At 45.0% G+C, this 13,924-nt stretch overlaps 1 protein-coding gene across 1 annotated transcript in view; it reads left to right on the top strand.

Annotated features, from left to right (window-relative positions):
• Positions 1 to 376: 376 nt before the first annotated feature.
• The window catches only part of CORO1C (coronin 1C), a 78,246-nt gene continuing 64,698 nt past the window's right edge, over positions 377 to 13,924 (top strand). The window contains exon 1 of the mRNA XM_047828013.1: positions 377 to 523. The gene's annotated coding sequence lies outside the window, so the exon portion shown is untranslated. The remainder of the gene's footprint in view (positions 524 to 13,924) is intronic.

The following is a 13,924-nucleotide window of genomic DNA, read 5'->3' as shown; positions in this document are numbered from 1 at the left end:
GGGCAGTGGGCGGGGCTCAGAGGAGCTGATGTTCCGGTTTGGAGAGGCTCTGGGAACCTTTGAGGAGCTGGAAGATGTGGCCCCGCAGAGCCAAGCGGGTCAGTGGGCGGAGCTCTAAGAATGCGGCTCCCCGTTTTGAGGAGCAGTGGGCGTGGCCCTCCGGCTAGTTGACTAGTGGGCGGTGCGTGTGCTTCGGCACCACCTTCCCCCGCAGCCCACCCGCATCCCTCGGCGCGACCAGAGGGGGCGCTAAGGAGAGTGGGGCGTGGAACGAGGGGTGGGAAGTGGGCTTCCCCTCCCGGAAGTGGGCGTGGCGCTCGGCAGCCTGACGACCCTCTGGTTGGGCGCGGCGCGGCGCGGGGGCGGGGCCTGCGTGCGGCGGCGGTGGCGGCGGTGGCTGCCCGCGCCCCTCCCCCGCGAGGCGCTCAGTGCCAGGCGGGAGGCGGCAGCGGTTGGAGGCTACGCCGGGCTTTGCAGCGGGGACTTCGGCGGCGGCGGCGGCGCCTCAGGCACTTCGGCCCTGGTGAGCAGCGCGCGCCGGGCGGGGCCGCTCGGGAGCGAGCCGGCGGGCCGACCGGCCCTCTCAGCATGTGCCGGCGCCGGCTGACAGGAGCCGGCGGGGCGTGGAGCAGGGCCCGGTGGAGGGGAGTGGGCTGTGGTGGGCGCGCGGGGCGCGAATCCTTGGGCCGGGGCTCCCCCGGCCGGTGTGTCTCGGGTTGCAGCCGGGGCTGCTGGCCGAGGTTCGGGACCGAACCCCTTGGCCTGGGGAGAGAGAACTGGGATCCCTTTGGGAGGCGGCTGCCCAGGGGAGGCTTTCAGGGCTCCAGAGCCTTCCCGGCCGGGTGAGGAGCCGCGGGCTGAGTGGGGACGGGGCTGCCCGAGGAAGGATTTGAGGGGCTGGGGACTCGCCTGGCTGGGTGGGGCCTGGGGTGGGGAGGGGCTGCTCGGGGCCAGGGCGCCCAGCCGGGGGGCCCCCGGGCCTGGGGGCGGGGTTTGAGCCGCCCTGGGGAGCCAGTGGGTGGGGGGTTGGCAGGGGCCGGGCTCACGTGGGGCCGGGGCAAGCTGGGGCCCTGTGTGGGAGGGGTAGAGGGCGGCGGTCTGGCCCGAGGACTACTGGCGGTGGGTGCGAGCCCAGCGCCGGGCCCTGAAGCTCTAGCTCCGGGGTCGGGAAGGGCGGGGCACGGCTGGACCTGGAGTAACGTGGGTGGGGGGCGGCTTGGGAAGCGGACGAGCCGGGCGGTGGGAGCGGCGGGCTGGGAGGGCTGGGACTGGCGGGGGGTGGGGGGTGTTGGTCTCGAGGAAGAACGGAGCTGGCACGCTGCTTGCAGGGTCGGGGGCCAGGAGCGTCTGAGTGAACTGGGTGATTCCGAGATGTGCTCCCCCAATAGCGGAGCAGCTGGCGAGGGACGCAGTCAAAAGGAGCGAGGTGCAGGTGGGGCTCCGCTGCGCCTAAATGACTGGGGATGAGGTCAGATGTTGAGGGTGGAAATGCAGGAACCCAGCTCTCCCGCCTGTCCGCACGGGCGCGTACACACCAGCTCTCCGTCTCCCAAATGATTTGAATGTGTTGGGGGAAGTGGCAGGCTGCAAGGGAGCGCCGAGAAGAAAGGGGCTTCCTCTTGGAGGGAGGCGCTGGCCCTGCGGTCCTTTTTTGGGAGCGTTCAAAGGGTTTTGTTTTTTTGTTTTTTGGTTTTTTTTGTTTTTTTTGATCGCTGGAAAAGGAAACGTAGGCTTTACGGCATCATGGTTTAGAATCACATCCTATATTTGGCCTTAATGTAGGCTGCCCTTGTTTTGTGGTGTGCAAAGTACTTCCTCTACATGTTGGAAACGTGGGATTCAGTGTGAGAAGCAAATTGCAAGTTGTTCGTCTCCCCCAGGATAGGAAGATACAAAGGCCTTTCTTTCCTGTAAGACATTTAAACAATTGAATATAGTGCGAGGTTTTAAACTGGTACTGGGTGGTGAATGTCTTTAGTTTCGGTAATAGTTATCACAAAATATTAGGCCCTCTTACCGCAGCCTTCCTGCCTGGGATTACGTTCTAAAACAGTACTTGTAGGGCTCTTAGTCACTCCATATAATAATGCATTTCATTGTCCTTATCTGGCAGAACTCTCTCCTGACACCAGGGCCTGCTAGAATAGACAAAAACATGATTAAGTATAAGCAGTTGCTTTGTACCGTCTGTTCATTTGTGAAGGCAAATAGATATCTGTTTATATATCTTCACTTTCTGCATTCTCTGTAAAACTGAAGAAATGGGAAAAATCTGTTTTGGACTTGATTCTGTGTATTTCAGAAAACTAACTTTAGGAAACTAATTTTCTTTTCAGAGTGGAGGTACATTTCAGAGACACGGTGGTTGGGTGTGAAGTCTACTAGTAGTAACCCTGGGGTCTGAGAGGTTGCCTAAATATGTGGAGGCTGGGAATGAAATAAAACTGGGAATTGTGTTGTAAATTAGGCCTGATGTTCAGTGTTTTGTGATAGGTGATAGTCTTGTGTACTGAGGATTGAACAAAGATTGGTATAAAAGTCGGGTACACACCTTTTTGACAAATCCAGAAGGTGCCTTTTCCGTATTTGTTTTTTCTTATTTGTGGAAGGTACATTAAAGCCTGATGAATTTCTTTTTAATTTTTTTAAATTTTTTAAACTTTTTTTTTTTTTAACGTTTATTTTTGAGACAGAGAGAGACAGAGCATGAACGGGGAAGGGTCAGAGAGAGAGGGAGACACAGAATCTGAAGCAGGCTCCAGGCTCTGAGCTGTCAGCATAGAGTCCAACGCGGGGCTAGAACTCACGGACCGTGAGATCATGACCTGAGCTGAAGTCGGACACTTAACCGACGGAGCCACCCAGGCGCCCCAAGCCTGATGAATTTTAATAGACACATACCGGTGAGCTAGCACTGCACATAGTATTGAATGTTACTTTGCAGATTGTGCTAATCAGCATTTATGTCTATTAATTTATATATGGTTTAGAATTAGGTTCAGGGTGACAAAGAGTAGTTTTTAAACACTTTACTTTTTTTGATTTACATTTTACGCTTAATGCACCTGTCACTTTTGGGATCCACTTCAACCAAGAGGAGGAGAGTCACTCCAGTGCCTGTGAAATGGAATGTTCAAAAGGATAAATGATAAGTTCTCAGTTATGTGACTGGGAATGTGGAGATTCAGTTCTTTATAATGGCAGATTGTTTCTTAATGCTTTGATTTGTCACAAACTGGTACTTTAGAAACAGATATTGTTACCTGGGCTGTTTTACCTTTGACTTTTTCAGAGGTGAAACAATAATAAATTGCGGTGCCTCTTGCATATTCAGGGTACAAATACATGTTCGTTTTTTATTTGGTGACTTCCCTATGTTATCCTGTTTCTGAGTTTAAAAAAACTTTTCTGACACTTCTCTGTCTTTTTCAACTTAAGATGCCTTTTCTGTATTAAAACATGGAAATCGTCATGAATATTTCAGTATGACCTAGTACCAAGAATCTTAAGTAATAGAATCTCTCTGGGTTTTCTTTGCCCTAGTTTGGATCCTTTAAAATGAGTGAGCAAGATTCTATACTCCTTTTTGAGAGCTTGTTTGTATTTTAATAGTGCATAGGAGGATCTTTTTTGCTTTATAACTGCTTTTTGAGGTAGAATTCACATACTGTACAATTCACCTGTCTAAAGTGTACAGTTCAGTGGTTTTTATTATATTCACCCACAATTTTAGAACGTATCCATCAGTCCAGAAAGAAACTCCAGATTTATTAGTGGTCTTCCAACCCCCCCATTCTCATCCCTCCCCTCCCCTACGCAACTCTAGTCTACTTTCTGTCACTATGAATTTGCCTGTTTTGGACATTTCATGTAAATTTCATATAAATCATTCGATACTGGTCTTTTGTGTCTGTCTTTTTAAATCATAATGTTCTCAACATTTGTGTTGTAGCCTGTATCAGTACTTTATTCTTTTCTTAACGGTCGAATAATATTCTGTTGTATGGATATACCGTGTTTTGTTGATCCATTCATCCGTTGATGGACATTTGGGTGTTTTCCCCTTTTTGGTCATTATGAATAATACTGCCGTATGAACATTCCTGTACAAGTTTCTGTGTGGACATGTTTTCATTTCTCTTGAGAATTGCTGGGTCATACTGGTTACTCTGTGTTGAACTATGAGAGGAACTGCCAGACGCTGTTTTCCAAAGCAGCTGCATCATTTTACAATTCCACCAGCAGTGTATAAAGGTTTCAGTTTCTCCACATCCTTGTCACATTAGCTGTTCTCTTACTTTTTGACTCTGGCCATCCTAGTGGGTGTGAAGCAGTATCTCATTGTAGTTTTGATTTGCATTTTCTGATGGCTAAGGATGTCCTGCATCTCCTGAAGTCATCAGCAGACAATTGTATATTTTCTTTGGAGAAATCTCTGTTCAGGTGTTTTTCTTATTTTTAAATTGGGTTCTGTTTTTATTGTTATGAGTTATTTATATATTTTAGATTATATAGTGCCTTATCAGATGTATGATGAGCAAAATGTTTCTCCAATTCTGTGAGTTGCCTTTTCACTTTCCTTGATGGTGTCCTTTGAAGCACAACATTTTGGTAACATTCAATTTATGCATAATTGAGTCAGAATTGATAATGGAGTTAAAAATTGTTTAGACCCCAAATCACTTCATCATCAGTATCTTGGTTGTATAAATTAAAAGCCAAATGTGAAAGAGTCAGGGAAAGATTAAATTAGTTCTAGATCAGAAAGGGTTCATCAGGAACATGTCATTCCCCTGCGGAAATCCTCCAGTGGCTTCCTACCTCCTCGTCTGTGGTTAAAGTTCAGGCTTCTTCGTGGGGCTGTGGATCAAGGTGTCTCCGATTTCAGCCTGCCTCGTCTCTCATCACTCTCCTCCCTATGTTTTCATCGTTGCTGCCACTTCCCCAAACATCCCAGCCTTCGGATCTTCTCGCGATGAGCTCATTACTGTGCACCTCCCATTCCTTCCATCTGCTGAGTCCCAGTTGTCCTTTGGGAGCCTCCTTCCTCATCCCTGCAGGCAGACATTGTCCTTGTCTTCGTGCATCCTCCATCCATCACTACTGTCTGCTGCTACAAGGAGCTGGACCTGAACTCGAGCTTCCTGTCTGAGAGGCGCCTTCCATAGAAGGCAGGACGTGAGAGAGAAGTTCATGTGCAAGGCAGAGCGGGTTCCCTTGCTCACCGCTTGGTCTCGAGTGCCTGTTGGGTTGTTTGCTGAATGAAGGGTGATTGAAGTTAATTGGAAAGATCGTGAGGTCAGCGCACGTCTCGGATTATTATACACGTCTTTGTGGCCTGGGCTGAAGTAACGCGGGGTGATTCCCCTCTGCCTTTCTGGCACCCAAGTCCAGCTGTTGCCAAAAAATGGCTCAGACGTAAAACCAAGCGTTTGAAGCATTTGTCCAAGGGCAGAACATCCTCGCAGGTTCTCTCCCCTTGATGACCAGCGGTGACTGGTGCACAGCCTTCTCAGTAGGATAAGATGGCCAGGGAACATTTTTAGTTTGGTAGGACTTACCACGCCAAATGGAGGCCAGCCCTGCTGGTGTGGAGTCGGTCAGTACTGGAACTACCTCTGTGTATACCTGATAACGGGTATAAACTGGGTTTTCAGGGCACACGCTTTCTTGCTTTTCATTCTTTTTTCCCCTGCTCTCTTCTCTCAGAGCATCTGACTCAGGTAGTAGTCTTTAGTTATATTTTGTGTTCTTATGTTCATTTTTAATACTTTCATTGAAAATACTCCACTTAGCATCTTAAGAATTAGGAGAAACCAGGGGCGCCTGGGTGGCTCAGTCGGTTAAGCATCCGACTTTGGCTCAGGTCACGATCTCAGGGTTTGTGAGTTCGAGCCCCGCGTCGGGCTCTCTGCTGTCAGCACAGAGCCTGCTTTGCATCCTCTGTCTCCCTCTCTCTCTGCCCACCCCCCCCCCCCCAAAAATAAATAAACATTAAAAAAAAATTAGGAGAAACCAGTCGGCTTTTTGGGGAACGTTTCTTTTGTGTGCGTGTTCTATTAAAGTGGTTGGCTTATGGTAAGGGAGTAAAGAAAAGAAAAATTTCTTCGTCTCACTGGGCTCTCGGCTCTCCCTTATATAGTTGAGCTGCCACAGAGTTTTGTATACAAAGAAACTGAGGAATTGAAAGGTGCAGGCCTTTAGAGCTGGACCGAGCTGGGTTTCACCCTTGGCTCCACTTCTGAATAGCTGTGACTGCCAATCACCTCCCCTCCCTGGGCCTGTTTCCTCTTCTCTGGTGTGGAGATGCTAATGGTGCCTTGTTGGGTCATCAAGTAGACAGTGAATAAGTTTGTGTTCCCTCCGTCTTCACTCTTCATGTCTGTTAATGAATGGAACTGGGGAGAATCAAGTAGAGTAAGTTTAATACATTTCATTTCTGATACTAAGCTATTCATGTATGAATTCCTACTCCCACCTCAGCATTTTAGACTTCAAATCAAAGTTGAATTACTGAAGAGGGAAAAAAAGTCTAATTTTAGGGTAGGAAGGTAATATTAAAGATAAGGCAGGTTTTGATTTGTTTTGTTTTTGCCTTCTGTCTGAATTGGAAATGTCTATTAGACAAGCTTCTCTTACTCAGGCCTCCCTTGTATTCAGTCTCTGTCAATTTTGAGGAAGGTGGTTTAGTTCCTGGAAAAGACTGATCTTTTTAAGGTTTGGAAGGAGACCGTGCTGCGGTGCTTGAGATAGATGGTCATCTGGTTATGATGTGAATGGCAGCATTGTGATAAACTGTAACATTCTGTGTGGGAAAAGAGCCTCAGTAGTTTCATGGGATGCTAAATGGGGCCTGTCATTTGAATCTCACATTAATAACGAAAAGAGTTCCTCCTGTTTGCCACAGTAAAGAGAAATTAAATCAGATCAATACAAAGGTCCAGGGTGAGAGAAACTGTGATACAAAGGGAGGTAGGAAGGCTTATATTTTGTATGGCTAAAGATAATACTTTCACAAATATATGTCCTCCCCCTTTAGGGTCATGAAATCGCCTTACATTTACTTTTTAAAAATGATAAAAATGGATCATACATAGACCAGTATCTTACCACCTTTTTAAGAATATATCATTTTGGGGGCATTTGGGAGATTATTTCTCAAGTCCAGAGGCCCTTATTCTGGACTGCACACGAGGATCAGCTGTAGACCTTTATGAATACAGCTGCCTGGGCTTGTCCTCCCTGGTGACTCTGAATCACAGCCAGAGTGGAAAGTACCTTACTGGTCTATTCCACATCTTACAGATGAGGGGATTGTGGTCAGGAGCATGAGCGATACGCCCATGATCAGGCACTTAACGGTCCCTTCCCACCTCCCCCAGCTGTCTTCCACCTCTTTCCATGTGTAGTGTGAATTCATTTTTAGAGTTGGTGGTGTTGATTTATAGTGTTGTGTGAAAAAAAAAATTTTTTTTTTAGACGCTGTGAACCTGGTGTGCCTTCTCTTTTTAGTCCTTGACTGAATGCACCAGTTCCCTCTTGACTTTCCACCACGGTCTCTTGCCAGATCTACTCACAGAGGTTGTACTTCTCCAGTTTATCACCGCTGTCAGTGTTTGTACCAATGTTTGTGTGTTTTCTCATGTCTTTAGATTGCACATGAAGCTTGGTCCAGATTTTTCAGGTTTTTTAAGATGCGTTTTCGGGGAACTTAAGAATACACTGAATCTAGGGGCGCCTGGGTGGCGCAGTCGGTTAAGCGTCCGACTTCAGCCAGGTCACGATCTCGCCGTCTGTGAGTTCGAGCCCCGCGTCGGGCTCTGGGCTGATGGCTCGGAGCCTGGAGCCTGTTTCCTATTCTGTGTCTCCCTCTCTCTCTGCCCCTCCCCCGTTCATGCTCTGTCTCTCTCTGTCCCAAAAATAAATAAACGTTGAAAAAAAAAATTAAAAAAAAAAAAAGAATACACTGAATCTCTTGGATAAGCCTTTGTTAGATTTGATTTTCCTAGTTTTAGTGTAAAAAATCCCTTTTTACTTCTTCAGTCTTCTAATCTGACCATTAGTAAGCAGTAGTTGTAAGTATCGCAGAAGTTTCAAAGGCCAATTAACATTGCAGAGATGCCTTTGCTTTGTGTCTTGCCAGAATAATCGGCACTACTAGGCCACGTGTAGATGAAGATGCTAATTTTGAGAGGGGCAACACGCACCCGGTGCTGGAACTACACAGATTGTAACAGGCAGCGTGAAAACTCTTTGGGATTAGCGGTTGACCACAGCTTCACAGTGCGGTCATTCTGTCTCCACAGAACCGAGACATTCTGGGAATCTGGGCACCTGGCAGTTTGGTGCAAGAGCCTTTTTTGCCCCATTGTGGAATCAGATGTGTGTCCCCATATTCTGACAACTGCTGAGGTCTTTATCCTGAATGAACAAAGCTGTCATTTTTCAGTTTCATGAAAGGCCATAAACACACGTGGGAAAGTAGCGTAGGGGGAGTGAAGCCTTTGAGAGGGTATTTTCCACTCTGGATATTTTAGGGGTTCTTGAAAATAATTCACAAGCACCCCCTCCTTAGCACAAATGTTTAATCACTATTGTTTGCTTACTGCACATGAAAGATACTTAAATTCCTTTTCATTATGGTCAAGCATTCTTTTCTGGTTAAAGATTCTAATTCCTTCCATTCTTAGGAACTTAAAGAATTGAGGCTGACTTATTAATATAAAAACTCAAATGCTGCCTGAGTGGTGACTGAGACACACATGTAAACTTGAGTTATCATCTCCCTTAAGCAGAAGGGTTTATTGGGAGACTCATCACTTTACAAGCTAGATGGCGAATTAATTTTGCGGTTAGTGGTGTCTTTAGCTTAACGTTGTCATCCTAGTTTTTCTTGGCAAGCCAGAGTGCAGCCTCAGCCAACAAGTGCTGGCCGTAGCTCTTTGGGGTGGTATTTAATAAGATGCTTGTTGTCTGTTTTAGAAATAGAGTAACCTTAGACTTCCTTATTTGAGCCACTGCTTACAGTGCTACTATAGGAAAAGGTAAGTTGGAAGGGTTTTTGTTTTTGTTTTTGTTTTTAATACCTTGAGGCTTTCGGTTTGTTCTTATGCAGTGCAGAGATATCTTGCATGCGCTGGGCTGAATTACATTGTCAAGTGGAACAAATAATGCATATTACCTGCAAAGGATAGTTGTGAACCGAACAAATAATGCATATTACCTGCAAAGGATAGTTGTGAACCGCGCGGTTTTCTAAAACCATGGAGAGCCCAGCTGCAGTTTCTGTTTTGTAGGCGCTGTATACATTCAGCCCTCAACCCAGAACTGGGTTGTGTTCCAAAGTTGAACTCAGTTATTTGGAACTCAGATGGCATGGCATTTTTGGTATGGAGTCAGTATTATAAGTGGTGGGTAAGTTTCCAGCCTAGACTGAAGAATTCTGTTTAATTCATAGCACAGGGTTTTCAACTCTTTTTTTTTTTTTTAAAGTTTAATTATTAGATAGAGAGAGACAGAAAGAGAGGGAGAGAAAGAGAATCCCAGGCAGGCTCCACACTGTCAACGCAGAGCCCGATGTGGGGCTCAGACTCACAAACCATGAGATCATGACCTGAGCCAAAATCAAGAGTCAGATGCTTTTTTTTTTTTTTTTTTCAACGTTTATTTATTTTTGGGACAGAGAGAGACAGAGCATGAACGGAGGAGGGGCAGAGAGAGAGGGAGACACAGAATTGGAAACAGGTTCCAGGCTCTGAGCCATCAGCCCAGAGCCCGACGCGGGGCTCGAACTCACAGACCGCGAGATCGTGACCTGGCTGAAGTCGGACGCTTAACCGACTGCGCCACCCAGGCGCCCCAAGAGTCAGATGCTTTAACTGACTGAGCCACCCAGGCGCCCCAGGGTTTTAAACTCTTAATGGTGATAGTGGAATCCTAGATCGTGGGAGCTGGGAGTCATGTGAAAAAGAAGGAAGGAGCCATGTTCTTCCCCCACCAGCCTGTGTTGACATCTAGTGCCTCTTGCCCCAGCAGTCCTCTGTGTGCTTCATCCATCTTTCTTAATTTGAAACTTCTCCCCTGTTTAAGCTGATCTCCTTTAAGCAGTAGTAAAGCAAATGATTCAAATGCATTTTCACTAATGTGTTCCTGGGTGGCCACAGTTACAACTAGGCTACCACTGTTGATCAGTGCCAGGGTGACGAAGGGCTTTCATTATATTATTTTTCTCACATCCCTCAACCCTTTCCGGGGTACAGTATTAATATTTTTAAAAAGGAGATTCCTTGTGATAAATCATCTCTCTGAAATTGTGGCATTCAGTCAGCGTAACAAGGTTTGGAGGGGAAAGTTGAACTGATGCATGTGGGATCAGGCATGGCCCATGTAGAGGCTGGCCCCGGTACCTGCAATCAGGAAGAAGCCCTGCCCGCTTTTGAAAGGTTCTTCCTGTTACCTCTAAAACAGTTAATCTGGTAAGTTTTGTGTTTTTTTGGCTTTTCGTGCCCCCCCCCTTCCCGAAATACTCGTGATCCCTTTTTTTTTGTTTTTTCCATTTGGAACCACTCTTGAAAGGGTCTTAGGTTTTAGCACTGTCTTGGTTGCTTTGACCTTTGAAAAGGGGATCAGGGCAGGGTAATGGCTGTAAACTGGATTGGCTTATACTGGCTAGAGCTAGGCATTGATCTCTCTATATTTCCATTTCCTTGTAAACTTTTTAAAAGTAGTCTCTATGCTTAATGTGCAGCTCAAACTCACAAGCCCGAGACCAGGAGTTGCATGCTTTACTGACAGAGCCAGCCAGGCACCCCTTGAGTGTATAATTCATAATACCGAATTCTGTGTGGGGACTGAGCTCCTCGGGAGTTGAGAGGGCAAGATATTGGAGGGTCAGTATCTATGGGACACAGGGTTGAGGTCCTGCCCGAGGGTGTGCAAAATAGCACTTGGCTGATTTGGAACAGGTGTAAGAGAGGAGGAATAGTGTAAGGTAGATAGAGAAGATGGCCTGGATTGTGGGAAGTCATAATAGAGTATACTTTTATACAGCACATTTAGGTAAAATGTAAATAGAGTTTAGATGGGGAGTTACAAAGGTAGATGAAAATATAATTTGTGGGTGTCACTAATGTTAATGATTTCTATACTACTGTGAATTATATTTTGGGTTAAATGGATATAAATTTAAAAATAAATATCTGGGGGCACCTGGATGGCTCAGTTGGTTAGGCGTCCGACTTCAGCTCAGGTCATGATCTCACAGTCCGTGAGTTCGAGCCCCATGTCAGGCTCTGTGCTGACAGCTCAGAGCCTGGAGCCTGCTTCGGATTCTGTGTCTCCCTCTCTCTCTCTGCCCCTCCCCTGCTTGTGCTCTGTCTTTCTGTGTCTCAAAAAATAAGTAAAAACATTAAAAAAATAAATAAGTAAAAATAAATATCCGTGTGGAATTATTAATTTTCAGTTTGTGAAAGTGAACACTAATACCACCATATTCCATGTTCCTTGAAGGCAGAGAACGTCTTACATTTTCTGTGCCTCCATTTCCCAGGATGTTGCCTGAGACACAGTAGGTGCTCAATAAATGTTAGTTGAATAATTGAGTTTCAGTTTTATGTGATACACTTGTGATCGAGATTTTCAGTCTTCCTTCCCATTTTACTAGAAGATGAAAGTAATGAAGGAGACGTTTTCTTTTGCTTTATTTAATGTTTATTTTTGAGAGAGAGAGAGTGAGCACAAGTGGAGGAGGGACAAGGAGAGAGGGGGAAAGAGGATCTGAAGTGAGCTCTGCGCTGACAGCAGCATGCCTGACGTGGAGCCCCAACTCACGAACCCAAGATCATGACCTGAGCCAAAGTCAGACATTCAACCCACCAAACCACCCAGGCGTCCTGATGGGGATGTTTTCTATGGTGTAGAAGGATTGCTGATTGTAAACATTTGTTTATTAAATTATCTTATAATCTAACCCTATAATTTTTATTATAAATACTGTAAGCAGTACGTGGTGTATATGTACACATTTAATTATTGAAACGTGTTTAATTTGTAAAGCACATTTTGGAGTTATTTATTTAAAGCATGAATTCTGATGAAAAAGAAGAGTTACATTACCTATGGGTACACCATTGCAAATTTACCCTAGTTCTTGAATAAGTTGAAAATATTGGTAGCATGGGGTTTTTAGGTCTTTGTTTTGTAGTTTGGTTAGCAACTTTGACTTTAGAAACAATTGAAGTAACATCAGAGTGGAAGTATGCTTTCATTTTGTGAGTTTTTGTCAAAATACATATGAGAAGAACCATTATTTGTATCAAGATGAAGATTTAAAGTTAAGGTAGCCATGGAAAAAACCGAGTTTGTCTTTCCTGTCGTTCTTTTCTTAAGTTTCTTAACCTTCAACACGTTGACTGACTGTCGAGTGCCCACGGTGGCCCCTGAGGGGCCTCCAGGCCAGCCCCAGAGAAATCACCTGATGCATCTAAGCTCATTTCAGTGACTCCTGGAGCTCCAAGGTTTTAATACATTTGGATTCATTTGACTTGAGAAATTGACAAGAAATGGCCAAACTAAAATCGGGCAAATTGTATACCATTCCAACTGTTGAATCATTTGGGGGTTCATTGGTGCAGTATTAAAATTTCAAAAACTATAGGTTTTGGTTTATATCATATTAGTGATGAGCGATCACAAAAAACATTGTAATTGTGATAAGAGATCATAAGAATTGTTTCGTAGGGACCCCTGGCTGGCTCAGTCAGTAGAACCTGGGACTCTTGTTCTCGTGGTCATGAGTTCAAGCCCCACAGTGGTCATAGAGGAAAAAAAAAGAATTGTTTTGTAATTGTTTTTGTGTGTGGTATATGTGTGTATTTCTGGCAGTTTTTATAGGTTACTAAATTATAAATGTAGTTTTTCTGCTTGTCTGTTTGCTATAAATGCAGTCTTTTAAGAGAGTATTAGGGATGGGAAGCCCTTTGATCTTTCTGCTAGTTTCCTAATCACAGTGCTTTAAAGAGGATTCTTCGTACTTTCTTTTAAGGCATATAAAATTTGTCTTTTAGTTATAGTCTAATTTAACATAAAAAATGGACTGTGATTTTCTTTTCAAGTCTTCATACAGTTTGGAAGGAAGGTAGATTTTGGTGGGGAGGGGTTGTGTTAGTTTTGTTAACCAAGGCTACTAAAAGCTATGGAATATTCACTCCCAAAATACTTAGCTGAACTATTTCTTCCCCAAAGAGGGCCTTATTTGTTTTTCTCACTTCCCTGGAGGTTTTTTCATTTTGTTGGTGAAATGGGATGTATGATGTTTTTTCCTGAAGAATGGAGACCTTCGGAAGGTAGTGGGTGGTGGCAAAGTAGTTATTTGTAGTAACTATATTTTCCCCAGTGGATTTTCAGTCTTTAGTTTCTTGTATTGTGTTGTAGATACTGATATTCTGTGGGAGTCTTTGCCCCTGCTCCTTTTGAAGAGAGGTGTGCTGATAAGGAAGTAATTTGTAATTTTTTAAAGTTTATTTATTTTGACAGAGGGGGCAGGGGAAGGGCAGAGAGAGAAGGAGACAAGAGAATCCCAAGCAGGCTCCTCACTGTCAGCACCGAGACTGAGGTGGGGCTCGAACCCACAAACCACAAGATCATGACCGGAGCTGAAATCAAAAGTCAGACGCTTAACCAACTGAGCCACCCAGGTACCCCAGTAGTTTGTATTTTTTTTACCAAAAAGGATCAGACAAAATGTTTTGCCCTGAGGTGTAGTAAGATTTTAAGAGGTATACTTTCCTATTTCTATGGGATGTCTGAACATTCTGAAGACAGGGAGATTTAGATTTAAAGAGTGTTAGTTGTTAGTTTAATTTTGAAATTGTGTGCTCAGTATGTTTACCTTCAAGCTCTGGGCACGTCTGTGGATGGAGTACCT

The sequence above is a fragment of the Prionailurus viverrinus genome, chromosome D3 (assembly GCF_022837055.1).
Source record: "Prionailurus viverrinus isolate Anna chromosome D3, UM_Priviv_1.0, whole genome shotgun sequence".
Taxonomy (NCBI): Eukaryota; Metazoa; Chordata; class Mammalia; order Carnivora; family Felidae; genus Prionailurus; species Prionailurus viverrinus.
Note: the sequence above shows the minus strand (reverse complement) of the source record. Positions and strands in the feature narration are given on the sequence as shown.